The sequence below is a fragment of the Schistocerca serialis genome, chromosome 6, assembly GCF_023864345.2.
Source record: "Schistocerca serialis cubense isolate TAMUIC-IGC-003099 chromosome 6, iqSchSeri2.2, whole genome shotgun sequence".
NCBI classification, from domain to species: Eukaryota; Metazoa; Arthropoda; class Insecta; order Orthoptera; family Acrididae; genus Schistocerca; species Schistocerca serialis.
In genome coordinates this window covers 139,070,710-139,078,775 of record NC_064643.1, presented here as the reverse complement: position 1 = coordinate 139,078,775, position 8,066 = coordinate 139,070,710, and positions in this window count along the sequence as shown.

The window sequence follows — 8,066 nt, the reverse complement described above, 5'->3', positions numbered from 1 at the left end:
GGTGCAAGTGCCCCTGTGTATGGTGTACAGCCTTCTAGCCCAGGCACATGCTATTACATAATGCACACAAGAATTCATAGCTAGTTCTACCTATCTGGAGATACCACCTCTCATGTCATGTTGGATTACATCTCAACAGTGGTGCTTTCACAGAACAAGTGACTGCTCAAGTACCCTTCTTACATTCACCGTCAAACTTCTACAGAACACAGAGGCAACCAGAAGTCTTCTGCATATAACGATAGTATTTTCTGCCATGATGTGGTGTTTATCTAGCACTGTGTTCAAATTCTTCATTATTTCTGATACAGTACCGAAAAATGCACAAGAACAATTGGGGGAGGGGAGGGGGCAACTGCTTGCAAAAAGTCAGAATTAATTCACTTATGATGAGATACCAAAATTAAATCCAATTTCTTCGTTATAAGTTAAGGTTGAATAGTTTGCACTCACCTGACCCAAGAAGACATGTTATTCATTCTGGACATTGGCAGCATTGATGAGGTCTGCCAATCATGTAAAGATGGAGTTTATCAGAGAAGGAGCAACTGATAAGATAGCACTGATGTCAAAAGAGAATATCTGCCAAAGAGTTAAGGGACTCCTGAGAGAAATTTCTCGCATGGTGAGGCTGCATTCAAACATACAATAAGCAACTGTCTGGTGTCTGGTTCTCAAGTAGTTTTCAAACAATTTCTTTCTTAAAAGAATTCAGTTCTCAAACTTTACTGACCAATATTTGTAAGCTGATGGTATCAGGGGAAAAGTTACTGGACGATGGATGTTTCAGAATTTACACCTCTTTGAATTTAAAAAAATTGCAGCCAGATAGCCATATACGTTACTTTGCTTAACATTTTACATTTTTGCATATTCATTTATAGATTTCACTCTTATACTGCCCAGTTCTATGTGATATCGTTCACAAGCTTCGTTACACAGTTCACACACACACATGTTGTGGTTGGGTTGTGATACGTTTTATTTTTGCAAATTAGATGATGAAAGCTGTGAACAAATAATCTAGTTACGACACGTCGCAGTTCAAATTTTGGTGCTGTCCGTGAGCGGTTCGTCATTGTTTCAGTGCCATAGAGACGGCCGGTGTGGCCGTGCGGTTCTAGGCGCTTCAGTCTGGAACCGCGTGACCGCTACAGTCGCAGGTTCGAATCCTGCCTCGAGCATGGATGTGTGTGATGTCCTTAGGTTAGTTACATTTAAGTAGTTCTAAGTTCTAGGGGACTGATGACCACAGATATTAAGTCCCATAGTGCTCAGAGCCAATCAGTGCCGTAGAACTCCGGCCATACTTTTTCTCGTTTATCCTCCATGACCTTCAGTTGATTTCTGGAAGGCCTGGTGTGACATCGCAATCGAAATTTGATGTCTTCAGTTAGGAATGTCTCTCTCGCTAGCAGGTACACTAGACTAGATCTTGTTGTCTTTGAGACACCTAGTGCTCTTTTTAGATAAGTCGGTTTTACCTTTTCTACTGTATCTAGATTTTTTCTGTCAAGTGGTCCCATATAATTTCCATCCCATAGGCCAAGGTTGGCAAGATATTTGGGTTCAATAATTTCTTGGCCGTTTCTAGATTGAGAAGGCGGATGTTTTTCATGTCCTGTATTGCTGTTATTACATGGGCTGCACGTTCTGTTGTACGTTTTGTGAAGCATTTGGCTGCTGGTTGCAATGTCACCACTAGGTGTTTGAAGTCTCATGAGATTTTTATTTTTTGTCCTCTGATGTTGATTTCCGCATTCTTGGGTGTTTTGCCTCCTTTTCTGAAAATCGCCATTTCTATCTTTGTTATGATTATGTGTACCCTGTCTTCTATGCACCATTTATCTATTTTCTCAATGATTTTCTGCACCTTCTGTATATCTGTTTATCCTACAGCTATGTCGTCAGTGTATGCATATATTGAAAGGTATGTGTTAAGGTCTGATCAGGGTGGATCCAGAAAATATAGTCGATAGTTGCGAACCGCAAGATGGAATCTTTGAATAGGAAGATCTTTGATGGTTAAGAGAGCCAGGCATGCACAGCTAGGTGCCCAGAGGAAGCAGACGTGTAGTGACAGCTTTAAGGTAGGATTTGCACTACACAGTTTTCACGTTGCACACAGAGCAAACTTTAGCACGTTAATGGGAGAGGCTATAAAATGATTTCAAAATGGTTTTTGTTAGGTAATGTTCAGAGTTAGGATTTGTATATCCAACTTTTGATGCAGTAAGCGTTTAGTAAAAATTTTTTGTAAGAGTGATTAGTGCTACAAAAATGTCGGAAATCGTAGTTTTGTATATGACTTAAATTTTTAATAATGTATACAGGGTGGTCCATTGATCGTCACCAGGCCAAATATCTCACGAAATAAGTGTCAAAGGAGAAAACTGCAAAGAACAAAAAATGTCTAGCTTGAAAGGGGAAACCAGATGGTGCTATGGTTAGACCGCTAGATGGCGCTGCCATAGGTCAATCGGATATCAACTGCGTTTTTTTAACAGGAACCCCCATTTTTTATTACACATTCGTGTAGCACGTAAATAAATATGAATGTTTTAGTTGGACCACTTTTTTGCTTTGTGATAGGTGGCGCTGTAATAATCACAAACATACGGCTCACAATTTTAGATGAACAGTCGGTAACAGGTAGGTTCTTTAAATTAAAATACAGAATGTAGGTATGTTTCAACATTTTATTTCGATTGTTCCAATGTGATACATGAACCTTTGTGAACTTATCATTTCTGAGAGAACATGCCGTTATAGTGTGATTACCAGTACATACCACTTTAATGCAATAAATGCTCAGAATGATGTCCACCAACATCTATGCATTTGGCAATTCCTCTCAACAGCGAGTAGTTCGCCTTCCGTAATGTTCGCACATGCATTGACAATGCGGTGACGCATATTGTCAGGCGTTGCCGGTGGATCACGATAGCAAATATCCATCAACTTTCCCCACAGAAAGATATCTGGGGACGTCAGATCCGGTGAACGTGCTGGCCATGGTATAGTTCTTCGATGACCAATCCACCTGTCATGAAATATGCTATTCAATAATACTTCAACCGCACGTGAACTATGTGCCAGACATCCATCATGTTGGAAGTGCATCACACATAGGTAGAACATCACGTAGGAAATCAGTATACATTGCACCATTCAGATTGCCATCGATAAAATGGGGGCCAATTATCCTTCCTTCCATAATGACGCACCATACATTAATCAATCAAGGTCGCTGATGTTCCACTTGTGGCAGCCATCGTGGCTTTTCCGTTGCCCAATAGTGCATATTATGCCGGCTTATGTTACCACTGTTGGTGAATGATGCTTTGTCGCTAAACAGAATGCGTGCAAAAAATCTGTCATCGTCGCGTAATTTCTCTTGTTCCCAGTGGCAGAACTGTACATGATGTTCAAAGTCGTCGCCATGCAATTCCTGGCGCATAGAAATATGGTACGGGTGCAATCGGTGTTGATGTAGCATTCTCAACACCGACGTTTTTGAGATTCCCGATTCTCGCGCAATTTGTCTGCTACTGATGTGCGGATTAGCCACGACAGCAGCTAAACCACCTACTAGGGCATCATCATTTGTTGCAGGTCGTGGTTGACGTATCACATGTGGCTGAACACTTCCTGTGTGGCTGAACACTTCCTGTTTCCTTAACTAACGTAACTATCCGGCGAACGGTCCGGACGCTTGGATGATGTCGTCCAGGATACCGAGCAGCATACAGAGCACACGCCCGTTGCGCATTTTGATCACAATAGCCATTCGTCAACACGATATCTACCTTTTCCGCAATTGGTAAACGGTCTATTTTAACAAAGGTAATGTATCACGAAGCAAATACCGTCCGCACTGGCGGAATGTTACGTGATACCACGTACTTTTACGTTTGTGACTATTACTGCGCCATCTGTCACAAAGCAAAAAAAGGCTCCAACTAAAACATTCATATTTCTTTACGTACTACACGAATATGAAATCAAAAGTGGGGGTTCCTATTTAAAAAAAAAACGCAGTTGATATGCCTTTGACCTACGGCAGTGCCATCTAGTGGGCCAACCATAGCGCCATCTGGTTTCCACCTTCAAGCTGAACGAGTTTCGAGCTTTGTAGTTTTTTCAGTTGATGTTTATTTCGTAAGATATTTGGCCCAGTCACTATCAATGGACAACCCAATATATGTTGAGATCAACATTGTGTTTAAATCTACGAGCCTGAATCATAATCCACATCATCTGCTTGTATGGAATATGTAAATGAGTAGTAAAGTTACCCACCAAATGAAAGAACGTAATGAAAATGAGGCGTCTATACAATATATATGAGCAGTTCATTGTTTGAAATCGTTTTTGGTATAACTAAAGTTATTAGAGCAAAGTTATTTCAAATAAATGATTTTATGCCATTGCATAACTGTTTTATTCAAGTTAAGATATAATTTCACTAAGCAAAGATCAGGGCGATCTTAATGCCATTGCATAAACAACATTATTCTCTGAAACTTGATTGCTGCGTCAAATACATGTTTCATTACTAGCAAAATGGAGGAGTGCAAGAAACAAGTTCCCAGACACAGTCAGATGCAGGTTTGCTGGGTAATTATTTGGACAAATTGTATCTTTGATACTTCCACTAATTAAAAAAAGAAACAATATTCGTTAGATACTTTCACTTTTAAAGACAATTTTGGACATGATACTTTCAATATGTACACATCATCTCCATTTGACACCTCTTTCAGAGCAGCAAATGAGGATATTTAATGTTAGCAGAAAATCACCACTCATATAGACAAACAACACATAATATAAAAGTAAATACACAGTGAGGGTAAGGATAGCTGAATTCGACAAAAAAATCTGTCTTAGTAAAATTACTAAAAACACAAACAGGATGAACAGGGTTTAGCTCTACTTCTTTCGACTATGAATCTAGTCCCTCGACAACCACAGTATCTCTTCTGTGATTCTTTAAAATTTACAAATTAAAAATGAAGATCGAACACTCCACTGCAGACTGGATAACTCATTCTGGAGTTTATAAGTGTTTCACCCAATATATAATAAATGAGATGTATAGCAATATAAGTGAAAACAAAAAACCCACCATGTTGACCTCCACATGCTAAATGTCCGTAGCACCATTTTAGCAGTCGCACAAGTACAGGAATAAAGCTGAAATGACACGAGTCTGCATTGTTGCTAAATTTATTCACGAAGGTGCATCCCTTGGTGGCCTCCCCACGACCCCTACTTTTAACCCATCCCCCAATTAGCTACCCCTCCACACTTCTCCACCCCTCCCCCCAATTCCCCTCCCCTCTCTAGTAGTACAATGGTGGGACAAAGACTGAGCTTCCAGGGAGGAAGGATGTAAGGTAATTAATTATTTATTTTTGGTGGCTAATGTATTCACATGATGAGCTTTTGGCGTTTGACAGCAAGAGGATTCAAAAGTGTATTATCTTTAAGCATACAGCTAAGGACTGGAGCCATAATTTACACAAGGAAAGAAGGGGGACATTGAGGCTGAGTGTAGGGGGAATACCTCTCAGCAAATAATGGTGATGCAGAAGTATAGGCTGGGGATGCATTTAGTATCTCTTAGAGACTACTGCCTGTGCCTGAGCTGTTCAAGTTTTTTGAAATGGCCAGTCGGTCCACAGTGCAGGAGACAACTTCATCCGATTCCACTACCCCAGACTGAATAAATCGGAGGTGCTCGCTTTGATATATGGAGCGTGACTGAGGACGCTTGAAACGGGTTTTATTTCTCTTTCCGATAATGTGTGTGCACATGTTCAGCTTCCTATGTGCCCTAGTCCACAGTTCTGCTCAAAATTGACCAGGAACTGCCCTACAGCCACTGTCTGTAGAATTGCCACCTACTGATCTACAAATGTATAGCTGCTGAGGGTCTTGTACACATATACATGGTATCAAGGGATAGGACAGCAAACTATAACTGAAGTATAGTAAGAATAGCTTCCTACCAATCTACAAATGCACAGCTGCTAACAAAAGCAGGATGTTTCTGTAGGTTGTGACTTACTTTTCCGAAATCGCCAAAATAGCATATCACTTGTTCTAATTTATATGTTTGTCTTCCTCTTGGGAAAAATTACCCAGAATCTACTGAAGCATCCTACTATAGATATATAAAATCGCTAAATTTGCCTGTTTCTCTCATTCTTATGTTTCCCTATTACTAAGAAAATCGAGTTTAAGGAAAAAGGGAAACGAATCCAACTTTTTGTTCATTGATAGCCATGAAATTGTTGTCAACTGGCGATTGTACATGCTTTTTGAGACAACACTTGACTGTACTTCTACAGCATTCACATGTAACTTTAATTTTCTGATATTTCGATACACATTCTTTACTTATATTATCATACTTTCTGATATCTCTATACACATTCTAGACATATATTATGATACCCATCTATTAGACATTTATCTTTATGAAATTGTTCAGTATGTTACTTTATCCGTTCACTGACTACACTCCACTAACTGAAGGTGGTTGTTCGTTTACAGAATATATATATAAACAGAAAAATAAAATTTTTAAACCAGATATTCCAGATTTTGAAGTTTTTTAACTAAGGTTTTAAGTTTCTTCATTCCTTTATATCTCAGTTTAATACTATCATCTTCATAAAATTGAAAATCCCAAGCAGTAATTAATTCATAATATCTGTCTGGCAAATTAATTTTAAATATTTTAATGACCTACATACAAATTTTCTCTCCACATTTAATTTTATAATATTCACATCCTGTAAAATAATATGTTTCATTTACTTCCAGCTCACTAGATTTTTTGTACAATCTTTAATTGCTAGCATTGTTGAGCATCTTGAGTGGAGCCTCTATTTATACAGAATACATTTTAAATAAGATCTTATTGTTCATTCTATATAAATTGGCAAATAAGAAAACACAAACAAAAAACCTTTAAGGGTGTATACAGTTGAGGACATAGTAGAAATGATGCACAATAGACTTACTTAAAGTATGTATCTTCATAAAAATCTCCACTCTATATGTTATAGGTATGACTCCCCATATCTCGATAATACAAAACAATATTTTCACCATATTTTGGTTTCATAACTCTGTAGTGAAAATCATACATGAGCTCTTTAGATAAATGATGTATTCTTAAACACACACACACACACACAGATGGTATATTAAATGTTATTTTTGTCTTATTCATATGGATGACAAAAAGATTTTCATTAAATATAGTTCTTCCTTTACAGTTTGGTTTTACTAGAATTTTATCATACTTTTCTTCATCTGAAACTAATCTCATATCTACTCTGTTTCTTATGTTCTCCTTCATCTTGCCATACACAGAATTATTAACCTATAGAAATATTTTTCAAAATCATTTTTAACTATCATTCTCATTACTGTGTTCAAGTCTATATAATTTGACTGATTAAATTTTATATATTTTTTGATATTCATTCCTGCAAACAGATACTGTTTAAGATTTCTACATTGAACTGCAAAATTACATTTATCATTCACAGTAGTTAACAACTTATATCCTCTAGTTCCAGCTTCACCTTTATTTTTGGGAGCTAATGGTATATATTTTTGCAGTTGATATTTCTCTAGGATATTCTAGATATACTTGAAATACATACCCAATTTTGGATGTGTCTGAAATTTTGCTTATTTTTTTAGAATTAAATGTGTTTTGTTCATCCCATTTGAAACCTCCATAAGGTAAATATTGGCTCATAGCATAACCATTTAATTAAATGTATCTGAATATGATAAATAATTTGATATGTTTTTTATATCAGAATCTTTAATATATTTATCACTTGCTTCTATTCCTTTCTCATCTATAAAGACCATATTGTAATCATGTAACAATTCTAGTGGTAATTCAGTCATTTTAGCACTGCATCCCAAGATAAAGCAAAGGCTGTAAAATATCAATATTAAACCAAATTGTGTAGTTTTTGCACGATTTTCTAAAGTTTTCAAACCCATTGGCTAATAACGAATCATCAGTT